The sequence below is a fragment of the Symphalangus syndactylus genome, chromosome 17 (assembly GCF_028878055.3).
Source record: "Symphalangus syndactylus isolate Jambi chromosome 17, NHGRI_mSymSyn1-v2.1_pri, whole genome shotgun sequence".
In the NCBI taxonomy this organism is placed as follows: domain Eukaryota; kingdom Metazoa; phylum Chordata; class Mammalia; order Primates; family Hylobatidae; genus Symphalangus; species Symphalangus syndactylus.
In genome coordinates, this window is record NC_072439.2 from 54,565,931 (window position 1) to 54,583,092 (window position 17,162).

A 17,162-nucleotide genomic window follows, 5' to 3' on the forward strand; every position below is an offset into this window, starting at 1 on the left:
TACTGGAAGGAGACTGAAAAGATGAGCCACACACAAAAATATTTGCAAAGCATGTATTGGATAAAGGATTTGTATCCAGAATATATCCAGAACTTTCAAAACAATAATAAAAAACAAAAACCAAATTTTAAAAGGATACAAAAAGTTGAAAAGACATTTTACAAAGAATATATATGGTTGAAAGTACATGGCAAGATGTTCAACATCATTTGATAGTAGGGAAATGCAAAAAAAAAGTCACAATAAGATACCACTAAACACCCATAAAAACTGCTAAAATTAGAAAGACTGACCATATCAAGTATTGGTAAGGATATGGGTGAACTGAACTCTTATACACTGACATTGAGTATGTAAAAGGGTACAACCACTTTACTGGACCAATCAGATTCAGATTGAGGTCTCTTTTACACTTTTAGCTTTTTTATTCCCTCAATATCAAAAAGCTATATATCTGTCTGCGTGTGTGTGTGTATATATATATATATATAGAGAGAGAGAGAGAGACAGAGAGAGAGCAATATATATATGTGAGTGTATATATATATGTATATTATATATATATAGAGAGAGAGAGAGACGGAGTTCTTCAATCTGACCTAAATTACAGTAGCCTCCCTTCTTCTGCAAGGGATATGTTTCAAGACCTCAAGTGGATGCCTGACACTGCGGCTAGTACCAAGCCTTATACAAGTACTGTTTTTTTCTTATATACCAATGACAAAGTCTAACATAAATTACTCTAAGAGACTAGCAATAATGAATAATAAAATAGAACTATGATAACAATATACTGTAATAAGAGTTATGTGAATGTGGTTTCTGTCCCAAAATATCTTACCGTACTGCATTCACCCTTCTTGTGATAATGTGAGATGATAAAATGCCTACATGATGAGAGGAAGTGAGGCAAATGGCACAGGCATTGTGATGTAGCATTTGGCTGCTGTTTACCTTCTAATGATACACCAAAAAGAGGATCATCTGTTTCAGGAGACCTTGGAACATCTAGCCATGACAATGTCAATGGCAGGATGTCAGGAGCAGGTGATGGTGATGACTACTGAGCAGGTAGGGTATGCAGCCTGGATACGCTGGACAAAGGGATGAGGCATGTCCTGGGTGGGATGCAACGAGCCAGCAAGAGATTTTATCACACTACTCAGAATGGGGTGAAACGTAAAACCCACAAATTGTTTATTTCTGGAAATCTCCACTTAGTATTTTCAGACCATGATTGACTGTAGGTAACTGAAACTGCACATAAAGGGATCTACTGTACCATGTATTATTTTACGCTATCAGTAGAATGCAGAATGAGTCAAATTTCTTCAAACTTTCTAACACCTTTCTTTTCATTCCCACTTTTTGACCTACAGAAGCCTTATTACTTTATTTTCTGCTTGTTTCACCAGCTCATGACTCCAACCAGACTTACCTGATATATATTTAGATAGACAACCCCCCTCCTCCTTGATCACTTTAGTCACTTCTGCTAGCTTTGCCATTTTCCTTGTGTCCTTTGTCCTTTTCTACACCTCACCTCTTTTGCTAACCTAGCCTTAATCTTAAACCAATCTAGTATCTTAAGTCCTTCAGTTCTGGTGAGGAAACCATACCACCCCTATCCACTGGGGCTGGCCTGCAGTCCACTCTGGCCAACCATGTATATGCTTACCATAAGTAGTCTCTGCCATCCCTCACTTTGGCAAGTCAAAACCACCCACTAGCAAACTGTTACATTGTCCTTCACTTTCTCTGGTGACCCTCCACCCTACTTGCTCTGTGAAAGGAGTATCAGCAAAGTTGGGGCGGACTTTAATTTGGGATCAAATATTTGAATTGGCATTATCTCAGAGTTTCCTGGGCTTTGATCACCAGAAGTACATCTAGGAACTGCGCCAAGGCATAAAGAAACATGCAGAGGAGCATGAGGAGCAAGGTGTGATGCTGGGTGAGAGGAGTGAGATTGACTGGGGAAATTAGGAAGACATAACCTTCAATATAAGCCTTGAGATGGAACTAGTGGAAAAGAAGTTTAGAGAACTTTTCAGAAAGGGAGACAGTAATGCAAAAACATGGAAGCACAAGCACATTTGGGGGAGTTCATTAGCTATAGCAAAAAGCCCAAGGGCTGCAGGAGATAGGCACAGTGGAAAGCAGCGGGAAGAGATAAGGCTGCAGCTGAAGGCCATGCAAAATTTTGAAGCCTAATTTTTGCTAGGTTAAAACACTTTTACTTTATCCTAGAATAATAGCTGGTAAATCAAAATTAAGAAAACTGCAGAGTAAATTTTTTTCCTAAAGTAGTAATTGACAACAGTAAAAGAGGATAGAGTGGGAGACTGGTAGGAAGGAGCAGGACTGGCCATGTGGGCATACAGTCAGTGGAATCACATAGGGCCCAGCTCAATGTGCTCAGAAGGGTCTACTAGAAGAGATTTAATGCTCTGAGGTTGCTGTCTTGGTATTTGAAATGATAATTTTAACTTTCAACAATCAAGCCTGTGCAGAGGCTTGGAACCTCAGCTTACATGCATCCTCCTCCTGCCACTTCCCTTGGGCAGCACACATTTCCCACCTCAGCTGGCACTGCCATTTTTTCCATCTTCATCCTGGTGCCATGGGCAAGGAAGTGGGGATTAGCAGAGGCAGGCACAAACGCTCCAGGACATCTTTGGGGCCAGACAAGGCAGGGGCTGTCACTTGTCAGCAGCACGATGACATATTCAGCAGGCAATTCAGCCCATGCGGGCCTCTCACTTAGCTCCAGTCCAGGTACCAAGTAAGTCCCATCATTGCTACATCGCATGTGCTACCTTCATGGAGGTTACTATAGCTTGGGAGGAGGTCCTGTAGGAAGGGAAGATGATGCCTGGCTCGGCTTTCCTGTTGCTGGTGAAAGCACCACGCATTACTTATTCCAAACGGCATAGGTGCAGCGGCTGGTGGGAAGAGAACCCAGCAGCTGGTGGGCTAAGTCAATGTGTATGCTCCAAGTCATGGGGTGGACCATTGGGGTGCCTGTGAAGGTTGGCTCTTGCATCACTGTGCTGGGGGAATATGACATCAAGTAGTAAGTATAAAATACTGTGATAGGTCAGGAGACAGGGACCGCAGAAGAAAGGAAATTGTTTTATATTTTAATACCTTTAAAGGCACATTTTCATTTTATACTGGGCCCCAAAAATTATTTAGCTGGCCTAGAGAGGAAATTAGTTGCACTTTATGTGGTCCAGGAAGGGGCCTAGAGTGGGAGAAACAAGATGATTTCTTCTCACTCTGCACTAGGTCAACTGAATTCTAGCAGCTCCTAGATTACTCGATTCCCTAAAATAATATTATGCACATTGCATTATATTTAGAAGTTCCTAGTCAGTTTCACCTTCCTCCATTAAACTGTATGCTCCTTAAGTGTAGATTATCTTTTTAATTAAGACGTAATCTCAGCTTTCAAAGATAACAAACTAATGAATCCTCAAAAATTGTGTGTTAAATAGCAGAAGACTTAAGACAGTGAAATACAGAAGAATAAGAAGTAAAAATCATGGATGGATATGTGTGTGTGTTGCTTTAACAGAGACCATAACCTCTGATATTAAGAAACGTGTGTAATCTAACAACCGTAGAGTAGTGGAAGCTTCCCTCTCCCTTATGCTAGAAGCTAAGGGCTATTTTTGTCCTGAAGGTCGTCGTTACCTAATCAGAGAAAGAAGTCAGGATAATTAATATGTTAATGGTAAAGCATTGGTCCTCCTTTCTTGCGGTTTAATAGAAGTTCCACATATCTTGAAAACAAAACTAATATTTGAGGAGCTTATGCTAGAAGCTAAGGGCTATTTTTGTCCTGAAGGTTGTTGTTACTTAATCAGAGAAAGAAGTCAGGATAATTAATATGTTAATGGTAAAGCATTGGTCCTCCTTTCTTGCAGTTTAATAGAAGTTCTACATATCTTGAAAACAAAACTAATATTTCAGGAGCTTATGGGAGGGAAAACTCTATTGCCTTCATTCCCTACCCAAGACATACATGGCACAGGAAAGTGAAGAGGGTTTGGCTTTTTTGAGATACAAATTTCACTATTTTTCAGTTTGGGACAACCATTGTTTTCTTTCCTATTATCTAAAATTGTAAACAATTAAAATATTATGTCAGTAACAAGTGTAAAATATTCTGGCAAATCAATACCTTTACTTCACACAATCTCTGGAGCCCATTACTTATTACTCTGTCATATGATTGGGTTCCTGCTGAATCGCACCAAATCGCACCTAAAGGGTGACAAAACAACTTCCTGTAAGCAAAGGACAAACCAGTAAGTAAGGTAAGTAAAGGGTAAAAGGACGTGTGCCAGGGGCAAGGAATTGGGGAGGAGCAGGGGCATGTAGGGCACTCCAGGGCAGGCCCCAGATTTAAAAATAAATTTTTAAATTTGTATAAAAACTTAATGTAGTTGGAGGAATAGAAAAAGCACAAGGACCTGAGAAAGGGCCTTTGCAGGCAAAATTTATTGAATTTTTAAGCTAAAGAGAGTGAGAAAAAAACCTCTAAGCAATACAAAGAAATTAAGGTCCTGTGTATGTTAGAATGTCAAGAAGAAGTGCAAAGGATTTGGAAAACATTGCTGCAGAGCCTGAGAAGCATTTCCAGGTTTAGGTTACTTGTGTCTCAGAATCTCTGTGCTAAAACTACCGAGTTTCTAAGCCATTGTAAACAAAACATCGGAAAGATAACAGAGCCACGGATCCCTGTGGCTCTGTGACTTTAGGCAATTTCAACCTCTCAGATCCTTAATTTCCTTATTCACATGAAGGGTTGGATAATAATAGTTGATAGATTGATAATAATAATACTTGCCTTATAAAATTGTTATAACGGTTAGAAATAGTTAATGCACGTGAAAGACTTAGCTCAACCTGGCATGTAATGAGCATTCGTCACATGTTATCTGTTGTGAATGACAAGAATTAGTGAGAAAAATCTCAAAAGTGCCTTTCTGATTCTGGAACTGAAACAGAGGACAGGTTTTGACTTAGTTCTATGGTGATTAAAAGCTAAATGCTTCTACCTTTGTTTATCATCAACAGCTATATCTGTTTCCCATTTTTTTATCTGTCAAAATTCAATGAGAATATGCAAGTTCCTTTCTCACTGAGTCTTTTTTTTTCCTATGTGTGTGTACTAAGGGAAAGAATGTATTTACAAGCATTTGTCTTTCTCCTCAATTATGTACTTAAACATTTATCTTTTAAAGAAACAAGCAGTAAACACACACACACACACACACACATGCACACACACTAATGGCAATACTCTTGGACAAATGATAGTTGCTTTTTTTTTTTCATGGAAAGAAGCAGGTTTAGTTTACAGATGCTTGAACCAGCTGAAGCTCCCCCAGGTCTCAACCTCTTAAGTCTTCTGTTTTCTTCCTCTTTACCTTAGAGTCTTTTCCAATGATACACTTAGACATATTAACTTTATTTTTTAAATCCGTGCCTAATTGGTATGATTGTAAAAGCAACAGTAATTAGTTATTTCTTTGAAGGAGGAGATTAGAATAAAAAGTTATTTGTAAAGGGAATGAAAACAATTGTTTAATCACTGCTATTGTTATTATTTAGGGGTGGTGAAATCAAATAAAATTTTGTTCTTGGAGAAAGAATGGAGTCTCTTCAGAAGTGCCAAGAGCTTTGTAGGAATTTTAAGAAAGCCTGACCCAAATTACTTCTAGATCTAAAATATTTGTTCTTTTCTATGTAACATTAAAGTGAAAGTGATAAAATATTGTAAAGGCTGACATAATAACTGATGTTCAGAGCAGTAACTGTAAGTGACAAGGAGCTGTGGCTCATGGAAAATAAAAGCAAAACAGCTTTCCCAATGCTCTGATGATATTGACTAACTAGCAAAGAGAGGTCTCATGATATATTTATGATATTTTCTAAATAACTCATGCATTTTTAGGAAAATCGATTCATTTTTCAGGGTGATAAGAGTAGCTGTGGTTTTCTTTCACTTAAGGTATGTGTGTTTATTCCTGATGTCTTTGTAAACACAGAGCTGAGGGTGGTGATCTATCTTCATGAAGTTCACTAGGCACAGGCTTCATTGTACTTAAACAGAGTGCCAAAGCTGACATCACCTTCCTTGTTCTCACAGGGCTCCAGCTGGGTGAACTATGGGGCATTTGCCCTGAGTTCATGCTCAGCATCAGGGTCAAAGCAAAGGGAACTCTCACAATGATTCCATTGTGAACTTGTTCTGGAAATGCCATGATGATTCTCTATCATGTTCCTCGTACGCTGCACCAGCACCACTCTTTCCCTTCCCAGTGAGATCCCGATCAAGCTTTATCATGCAGCCCAGAAGGGTGGGGGAAAGAAAAAGAATTTGGAGAAAATGTAAGTTGAAACAGTTGCTGTACTAACCTGTTGCATCTCCAAATGATGAATCTTATTTTTCCTGCTTCTGTAATTTCTGCCATCTACTCTGAAATAGAAATATTGGAATAGAGAAAATGTAAATGTCATTTTACATGTAAGGAAATCAGGACACACAGTGTTCAAAGTATTGACTCTAGAAGTGGAAATCAGGGGTTCTGTAATCCATTCAGGATCTGATTCCTATATATTATTTTAGAAACCCTTAATACATTCTAAATCTGTCTCATTATTGGTTGGGTAGAAATAATCTGAGTACAGTATCAAGACATAGAAAAATGTACAGTTGGTATCTTTCCTAGCTTTAAGAGTTAAACTGCTAGGAAAAAATGTGAAAAACGTTTCAATGGACAAAATCATTACTGAATGTTCTGTTAGAGTTACCTCTTCTCCTTGTCTTTGAACGATTTCACAACTCTATATGTTGTAAAAAAAAAAAAACTAATAATAGGGGCCAGGTGCATTGGCTCATGCCTGTAATCCTAGCACTTTGGGAGGCCAAGGTGGGTGGATCACCTGAGGTCAAGAGTTCAAGATCAGCCTGGCCAACATGGTGAAACCCCATCTCTACTAAAAATACAAAAAAATTAACTGGGTGTGGTGGCACACATCTGTAATCCCAGCTACTTGGGAGGCTGGGGCAGGAGAATCGCTTGAACTCAGGGGGCAGAGGTTGCAGTGAACCGAGACAGCACCTCTGCACTCCAGCCTGGGTGACAGAGAGACTCTGTCTAAAAAAGGAAAAGAAAACTAATAATAGGTATCCATGGAAATGCAAATGAATTGTGTGTGGTAGAACTTAATTAGTTATTGTTAGGTGGATATTGACAGTATCACATCTACATGTATATTCACTTCCAAATTTCTGGGGATGTCTGTTGTATATGTGTGCTCTAAGGATTCTCCTTTGACGTGATTATAACATCTTACTGGTACTCTCATTCATTGATGAATTAAATAAAATATTTGACAAGGTTTGCTTTCTATTTGTATGGTAGTAATAGTTTTACAGTAAAAAATCCTTCATCAAGAGCTTTAAACAATTTATAGATGCTTTGTTTTTTCTTTCAATTATAAACCTATAGGTAAAAAAATTCTCCACAAAATCAGAAATGTTCTGATTTGCTTAGTCAACTCCTATTAAATGTTTCTGCCTTGGTGTTGAACAAAGGTCGTAAAAGTAATGAGATAATACGAGAATGTGCTTTGGGAACTGCGAATCTGGAGTCACTGGTCCATGAGGAATCTAGGATAAGAAGAAGGAAGCTGTGAAGAATGAATGGCTAACAGTGCTGGCAAGGAATTCAGATCAACATGCCTCTCAAAAGAATGGAAGTCTCTTAAACTTAGGTAATTGTTAAATTGGTTCAACTGTATTATGGCAAGAATGCTTCTCTCTCCTTCCCTAACATAATGCTGCCCTAAATGACACCCTACCTCCCTGTTTTGTCTCATGCTTGACACTGAAAACAAAGATAAATATTTGAGGAAACATAAACTCAATAATGTCATTTATTGGAAAGCTACAGTTTACAGATTCTTTGCATTTATTACCAGAGCTGTTCCTTACACCAACTTTATCTGAATGGTATTATTAGCTACATTCTGTAGATGAGAAAAGCAGTGCGCAACGAAACTAACTTGCCCTAGAGTATCCATCCAGTAAGTGGTGAAGCTGGGATTTCATCTTCCTTTTCTTTTTTTTCTTTCTTTTTTTTTTAAATCTTAATTCTGAAGCCGTTATGCATTATGGAACCTGTGTAGTTCCGTTCTGAGTTCTACTATCTGGTTCAGAATCTTGGCTCTACCACTTCAGCCCTCCCCCTCGCTCCAGGAAAGAAATCACACAAGCTTTTGGGGGGAAAGATTGGAATGGAAAGGTCTGAAATACAAGAGGAAAACCAGAAAAGTGTGTGTGCCCAGAGGGAAAAGAGGAGAGAATTTCAATAAAAATGAGATGATTACCTGTGTAATCAGGTAATCAGCTACTATAGATGAAAACAGTATTTTGCCTTGCGATATTAGATAGTTATAGGCCAACTTTGCCAGAAAACTTTAGCAGAGTGCAGACAGAAATGAGAAAATAGTCCGTTAAAGGCAGGGAGAATATGGAGACAGGAGAAAGAAACTGAAAACACAGGAAAGGGATGACCTAGAGAGGTAGACAAGACCATCTAAAGGAGAGACAGATGCATGAGTCTTGGAAATCAGATAGTAAAAACCTGGTGGCAGATTTGAATGTCTCTGTGAAATAAGAAAGAAAGGTGCTGCTAGGGAAAGGGATTAGGTTGAAGGAGTAGCAAGGAAAGTGAAGGACAACTGAACAGTTTGCACGTGAATGGTTTTGACTTGCCATTGTGAGGGATGACAAAAACTACATTCTCTGAGCATATACATGGTTGGCCAGACAGTCTGCAGGCCAACTGTGAGTGGAAATTTGGAGCAGCACCTATCCGAAGGGTGATGTGGTTTCCCCATCAGAATTCAAGAACCTAAGATAATCGAGTGATTTAGGGTTAGGGCTGGGGCCAAGTGTGATAGCTCACGTTGATAATCACAGCACTTTGGGAGGCCAAGGCAGGAGGATCTGTAGAGTCCAGGAGTTCGAGACCAGCCTTGGCAACGTAGCAAGAACCTGTCTCTACAAAAAATAGATAATTTAAAAATACAAAAAGATTAGGGCTAGGTAGGTGAAATAGGTAGGTTTAGGAAAGGACAAAGGATATGAGGGAAACAGGAATGGTAACAGAACTGGCTAAAGTGATAAGGGAGAAAGTGGGCTGTCTATCTGAATATAAAAGCAGTCAAGCCTGGTTGGGGTTGTGAGCTGGTGAAACAAGCAGAGTACAAAGTAATGAGGCTTCTCTAGGACAAAAAACAGTGGTGGTGATGAAACATCTTCGGTCAGATTTCATCTAAAGGCAAGGTGAGCACACATAAGACATTGCTGATGAAACTGGAAAACTCCCTCTGTGTCTCAACCCTGGAAATATTAAAATGAATACATTATTAAATACTACTTTTTATACTAATATAAACCATTTTAAACAGACTTCTCTTCCAGCTAAATCTGAAATAGCATTAGAATATGGTGAGCTTATAAATCAGTAATGGTCTGTAGATGTATCTTATTATTTCTTTTTCCTTTGGGGGTAGGTAATATTGTTTTTGTCTGTCCATGCTTTGCTTAGAAGCCATCCAAGTCATCTACCCAAACCCAAGAAACGTGATAGCAGAAAGCCCATTTAAATAATTCTTATAAGTGATATCTTTAGAGTCTTCTTGAAAATATAAAAGGGAAATGAGAAACCACTACACAAATCTCAATGTTCAAATTTCAAGATCTTAATCTATTTTATTTATGGACTTGATTGGGAATAAAGAAAAGCTAGTCGCTTTTTTTTTTTTTTTTTGAGACAGAGTCTCACTCTGTCTCCCAGGCTGGAGTGCAGTGGCATGATCCCGGCTCACTGCAGCCTCCACCTCTTGGGTTCAAGCAATTCTCCTGCCTCAGCCACCTGAGTAGCTGAGATTACAGGCATGCTCCACCATTCCTGGCTAAATTTTGTATTTTGAGTACAGACAGGGTTTCACCATGTTGTCTAGGCTGGTCTGGAATGCCTGAGCTCAAGTGATCCGCCTGCCTTGGCCTCCCAAAGTGCTGAGATGACAGGCGTGAACCATCGTCCCTGGCCCCCAAAATTAGTCACTTTCTATTCACGCACAGGAAAACAACCCATTTCCAGTCAGATCTCTGTTTCTCATGTTGAAAGATGGCAGAAAGCAAAAGGAGGAGGAGCAATTTTGATAGCTAAATAAAACTCATTTATCACCAGTTTCTATATTTTTGTGTTTGATATATTTTAGCCTTGTGTTACTTGTTTGTTTAAAAACTGATGAAAATCTTAAGAAATTTAAAAGGAATTTGTCATTACTTAAGGACAGCAGAAGGGTTTCTTTTTCTTGTTTTCCTCTCACCTCTTTATGAACTCAGTATTAGTTGATTCCCTATGTTAATAGCGATATAGACACTATACATATAAATCTAGAGAAAATCCTAGACTTAATATTTGCTGAAATTGCCCAAGAAAATGAGACATCACTTCTATTAGTCTTGAATCTGCTTAAACTTTCTCATCCTTAAGGAAATAGTAAGTTAAAGTATCAATTTGGAAAACTTGCAGAATAATTTGGGGCAGGGTGGCGGGGCTGGAGGGGTCAGTGGAGACTCCCTGAGATGAAGTTGGCAGTGGCCCTCTGCAAATCAATCCAGAGTCAGAAGGCTAATGTATGCACACAAGTCTATTAAGCTCTTCTCTATAACAGGCTCAGCATTTTCCTTTCCATTTTTCTACCTGGAAATACTGTTAGTCAGCTAATGCACCTTGCTACAAGGGGCAAGAAAGACTTCGGAGATTTGGAATATAATAATGCCTTTGATATTGTACAGATTAATTTTCTTAGCACTTTGCCTAACATAAACTGGCCGAATGCAAAAAGGTTAACTTTTGATAAATATTATTTTCACACTTTAATTTGCATTTCAATATTTTAATATATAGCAATATAATTTTAATAATCAATTTCCCTATTCAAATCCAAAGGGAAAGGAATGCAAACGAAACAAATGCAGGGAATCATATCAGAACCAAAAGAAGTTAGATGGAATTCAAGGGTCTTCTACATATTTAGTAATAGTTAATTATTTTAGGGATTTCAAATTCTATCTTAATTCAGTAAAATTTTAAAATGAAATTTAAATGAAAACATTTCAAAGAATAAAATTTAAATGAAAAATTTTAAGATGAGTCATTCTTTTCTGTTTTAATTAGAATATAGCATATGCACAAGGTAACCATCTGGGATGAGCCCTGAGCAAAGTCAGAACTACATCAAGGAAAGGTGGTTTTCACATTTGCTGCCTTTTCCTATTATCATGCTTTCTGGTACTCCTATTTCATGCAAGTGTTATATAATCAAATATCTTCATTCTTGAATTAATTGGGGGGAAATTTTAACTTTTTTTCTGGCTTTATTGAGGTAAGTTAACACAAACAGTATAAATTCAAGGTATACAATGTGATGGTTTGATACACATATACATTGTGAAATGTATCTAATTATAATTAATTTCAATTAACTAATTACTTTTAATTATCAGATTAATTAACACATTCATCACCTCACATAGGTAACATTTTGTATGCATGGCAGGGAAGGAATGAGGACACAAGTTCTATTCTCAGCAAATTTCAAGTAAGCAATACAGTATTAGTAACTATATTCACCACGCTGTGTGTTAGATCCCCAGGACTTACTCATCTTGTAATTGAAAGTTCTGGATTAATGTATTTGAACATTAACTTGTAAATCATTTTTTTTGAGAAAACCTAAAGTGTTCTAGAATGCTATATTTTAAAGAAGAATTCTCAAAGTTTATTTATTTATTTATTTATTTATTTATTTTTTAGCTTATTTTCTGTATGGCTGCCCCATAGCCAGCCCCCTAGCAACTGTCTGCTCTTGGGCCCGATGCAAAATGTCAGGTCACTTGCTGGGAACAGAGTTTGGAGGGCAGGGGTCTGGAAATGAATTTAGAGCCTTAGGATGCAGGTTCACATTTTCTCCCGGATCAGCTGTATTTCTCAAGGCTTCCAGGTACGGATCTTCAGGGAAGAAGCATCTAGGCACTCCCAAGAAAGCTCTCAGTCTCTTCAACTTCCTCATTTCAGCTTGCCTGCACTCTGGAATTAAACTGTTTTGTGCAGCCAGGCTGTGAGAACTGATGCATAAATCATGAGATAGGGCTTTATTAGGGGGAGTAAAGAATTCTCTCACATTGAAAATGTTCACAAACAGATCCTCAACAGTTGTTCAGAATGCCTGAAATTTGTTGTTAATATATATGTACCACTGAAGAGTTACAGTTAATGTCAATAGAAGAATATAATTTTTGCATGTTTCCATTTTGTCACCATATCTTCAATGTTTTAAAATCCTTTGCTCCCTTCCAAAAAAGAATCTGGGATTTAGTAACATAATGATACTCAGTTACTTTCTACTTAAAAACATATTAAAGGTAGAACTGAAAGATATTTTACAAGCCAAGACAGAATCCCAGCTCTGGAGTTCTCTGTTACTCTTGTAACCATTGATAACATCACTCAACCTGAAGCTGCTGCTTGGAGCTGCATTCTGCAATGCTAATTTTAAGTGTTTGATGTTATCAGCTGTACCAGGGAAAACCAAAGCAACAATGAGTGTCAAGTCTTGGTAGACCAAAGAAAAAGTATGCCTAGACTATTTTGTGAAAATTCAGATATCTCTGCTGTAAATCCAGATTCATGTGCCAGCAAACATTTGTTGCTAAAATTGTTTAAAATTCACTTCCATCACCTTCGTCATGAAAGCAGAGACCAACTTGAATATCATTGTTTATGCTGCCCTTTGAAAACATTTCTGTGATGAAAGATGACAAAAGCAATGCAACAGCCTACTTCTCTGGGAAAAGCTAGCCCCAGTGCCTAAGGGAAAACATTCACTAAACTCTTTTCATATGAAAATCAGTCTTTGTTCAGAGAAGGAGGGGAACAAGCAGAGACTTTTACTGGGACGAGTAAATCAAGCCTTCAGCAACTCAAGGAACAAACATACAAGACAAGCTCCACTCCTCATTAAGACCAAATTAGGACAACACTACAATAAAATAAATTGTTTTATCTGGTTGTGGTGCTTTGGGGAAAGTTAATTGACCACTCAAATAACAACTTTGATAGTGTATCAACTGTGACTGTATAAGTAGGTTTTAATTAGCAGGAACTTTTCGCAAATTGGACAAAAACTTTTTTTATTATGACTAGGAAAAGTGCTATTTTCTATTTTTGTTTTGCTCTTTTAAATGATACCAAACTTTAGTTAATCCCTCAGTCCTAAATTATGGCTGTTGCGAATGAGGGCTATAATAGTTATCCCATATTATTTTAAATTTTGTATTAATGTTGATAGAGATGAAAGAAGAGAAATATTTGCACTCATGCTGAAATTGCAAAGGAACATGTGTGAATGACTTCTTGGATACTTGTTGCTTGGAAATGCGAACAATACTTTCTTTATTTTTATTTTAGTTTATTTTAGTTTTTTGAGACATGGCCTTGCTCTGTCACCCAGGCTGGAGTGTAGTGGTATGATCAGGGCTCACTGCAGCCTCAACTTCCCTGGTTCAAGCAATCCTCCCACCTCATGCCTGGCTAATTAAAAAAAATTTTTTTGTAAAGACACAGTCTTGCCATGTTGCCCAGACTGGTCTCGAACGCCTGGGCTCAAGCGATCCTTCTGCCTCTGTCTGGAAAGCAGTAGTTTCTATGCAGTGACACCTATACTATTAACTATAATTGAACTTAACCTAGAAAAGCATTTTGCATGTTTAGCTTTTAAGTGTGTTTGACAGAAAAGGAGAAAGGAACCTGAAGTAAGAAATAATTTAGTGATAAAATTGTTGATGTTCTCCTTCATTGTAATCCATTCCAAATATAGTTTATTTTGCTACAGAGCGTGTTCTGTAATGTAAATGGAAATAGGACTGTTAAAGAGGGAATGATGTGAACGTAACTTGGGTGATGAGAAGGCTCCTAAGGGATTTTCCTCCTGCATTTTGCACTGCCAGCATTTACACTGCAGCAGAGTGCAAAATATGCTAACAAAGCTGCATACAGCAAACCATAGAAGAATACAGTACTGTACCCGATGTCCATTCATCCTGTCTTCCCAGGAAGTTGATCATGTGCAAAAGAAACAATGACAAGATAATGATTCAAAATCACCAGCCGTATCTTTGCTATGGTGTGTGTGAAACTTGCATCTGCTTATTATGTAAAATGCTACACCTGTAACTTCTGATGGTGTTGTGCTTTTTTCTGTAATTCAGCAGTCTTTCTTTTACCTCATTCTGATAGCCTACTTTCATTTGTATTTAGAATAAAGTCCTATTAGTTACTGTAGTATTGCTTTCTTTATTGTGATTTTAACCTTTTTTAAAATCTGTGATAAATTGCTAATGAGTAGGATGTGTTATTGTTGTTAATGCTGTGGTCATCGAGTGGCATAAGTTTTGAGTGGTCTATGCTAATTCTATTTTTTTCCCCCATTAACTTTGTAACTTGAAGTGTGCAATGTAGCTTAATGCAAGCTTTTCAGAAATGCATATATATGTTATATCAGAAGCTTTTCAGAAATGCATGTATATGTTATATCAGATGTTTGTACTGTGGTAGGACTTTCTCCCTAGTTCAGCTAAAGATGGGGTCCTTGCCACACAGCTATGAAGTATTAGGCCTGCAGACACTTTGAAGGGTGAGAAAAATGGAATTTATTGGACAAAAAGGAAAAAAGGGGGAACAGGGACCCTCAGCAGAGTGAGAGTACTGCTAGTATATGCTTCCCGCGTCACAGATTGAATTCCAGGTTCCACCCAGGAAGAGGAGGGGCCGGGCCCTCCCCAGGGCAAACGGTGAACTTCCCGAGAGGCTCCACCCCAGTGTGAATTCCTCCCAGCACACAGGCCAGCTGGGGGTTCTCCGGCGACTCCTTTATATTTGGCTGTCTCATTACTTCTAAAATATTTCATATTCATAAAATAAAAATGTTTTAATAATGTCATATATTTGTAAAGGCATTTATAATCCTCAAACTTCTTCTGCATGAAAAATCTCTCAGAAGTCAAAAACGGATTTACTGTCCTGATGTAAAATAACCTGCAAATCTTACTTTCTAATTTTGGTGATATATGTGTAAAAAGAAATAAATCATCTCATGAACAAAATTTAAAAATAAAAACCAAAAACTGAGAAGTTGCGGTGAGTTCTGAGGCAGGACGGTGTGGCATAAGAATGCAGGCTCCGGATCTACAGACTGCCTGGTTCAAATACTAGCTCTGCCAAAAACTAGTTACATAAGTGGAGCAGATTGTTTAACCTCTTTATGCCTCAATTTTCTCATTTACAAAATTGTTGTTAGCATTAAATGTGTTAATACATATAGAAAACTTCATATTTATATGTATGAAGTATTATTACTGCTTTAAAATATAACTAACTGATCACATTATTATACAGTACGTATCTTCTACTGATATATGAGTTCCTTGAAGTAAGACCTATGTCTTATTGCTGTTATATCTTCGATGCATGAAACATAAGAAATGTTCAATCAGTGCTAGTTGAATTAAATTTTTTCATTACTATTTTTTGTTTTCCTTTGACTAGATAATTTGTTTGGAGATTCTTCCAAAGATAATCACTTTTCTTCCTGTGCAACCTATATATTTTTTTAAAACTATTTTAAATTAATTAGTTTTAGAATTCTTTCTTAGCTCTGAAATGTAAAAAGATATCAACAGATGGCATCAACACATAGGTATCAGATGGTGAGATAAGAGAGAACAAAAGCCGATAAATGTAAAAGCAAACAACAGTGAAATTTTGTGACATAGAAGTTTCAGTTCCAAAGAAACAATGGATTAAGCTTTTATAAATAGCTAAAATGAACAACAATTCAAGTGAATACCTCTTAAGATGTGCTACTCAACAAATGCTTTTTGAGCCAAACACTCTTTTGGATGCTGAGGACTCAGAAAAAAAAAAAAAGAAAAGAAAAGTGCTTTTCCTGAAAGTCTTCTGATATTATTAAAGGGATGAAACATACATATTATAACCCTTGACTAACACGGGGTCATAAAGTTTTGAATATGAAGTCGTGTCATAGGTAATTTACCCGATTGGGTTCTAACCTTTAAACAATCTCTCCAAGCCCGTCAGCTGTAAAAAAGTTGTTAATGTTCCTTCAAAATGTGAAATTCTAGAGCTTAATATCTATAAATAGAGCTTTCATTGTTATGCCTCAAAATTCAACAGCTTTCTCAATTGGCAGACATTAGTCTCATATTCCTTAAGTTACCTTTTCCTACTCAGTAATCACCTTTTCTTACTTTTCAAAGAATAAAAGACATACAGATTTGGCAACAAGTAGGTTATTAGTAACATTCAAGCAAATAATAGTGCAACTTTTTAATGATAGTAGATTTAATTATAAAGCCTTATAAAGAAAATTGATAATATATTCCAAATGAGACATCTTATTCGAATGCTCTGTGGATCATTAAAACACATTTATTACTGTTGGTCAAGGAACGCAACCCTATTCCACTTCATATTAAGGTGAAAATTATGAATTAATTCCTTGGTATTCATAATGTTTAAATAGATTAAGATCAATTTCCTTAAACTCCAGTGTCTCTAAGTACCTTTCTAATTTACTGTTTCCATTGTCATCCATTGTAGAGCATGGTGTCTTTTACCTGGTCGATATATCACCTCCTCTTGCTGGCTAGTCTATGTATTTTCCAGTTTGACTGTTCAGCTATAGTCTGAGTAAGAACTGGATATGTCCTTGCTTTTTTGATGGCACAGTCCTTGTTGATTAGCTTTTCTTTCATCAATACTCTTGATTCAGTCTTACTGTGCTCTGATCATGCTGTCTACAAGTAATGGTAAAGGGGGTGTTTTGCCTCCCATACATCTTAACATAGAAAAATAGATGACATAGTTTTTCACTGTGCATAATATTGAGTGGCTGTGTCTGCATTCTTTCGTGTCTCATATGGCTTGGCTCTATGTCCCCACACAAATCTCATGTTGAATTGTGATCCCAAGTGTTGAAGGAGG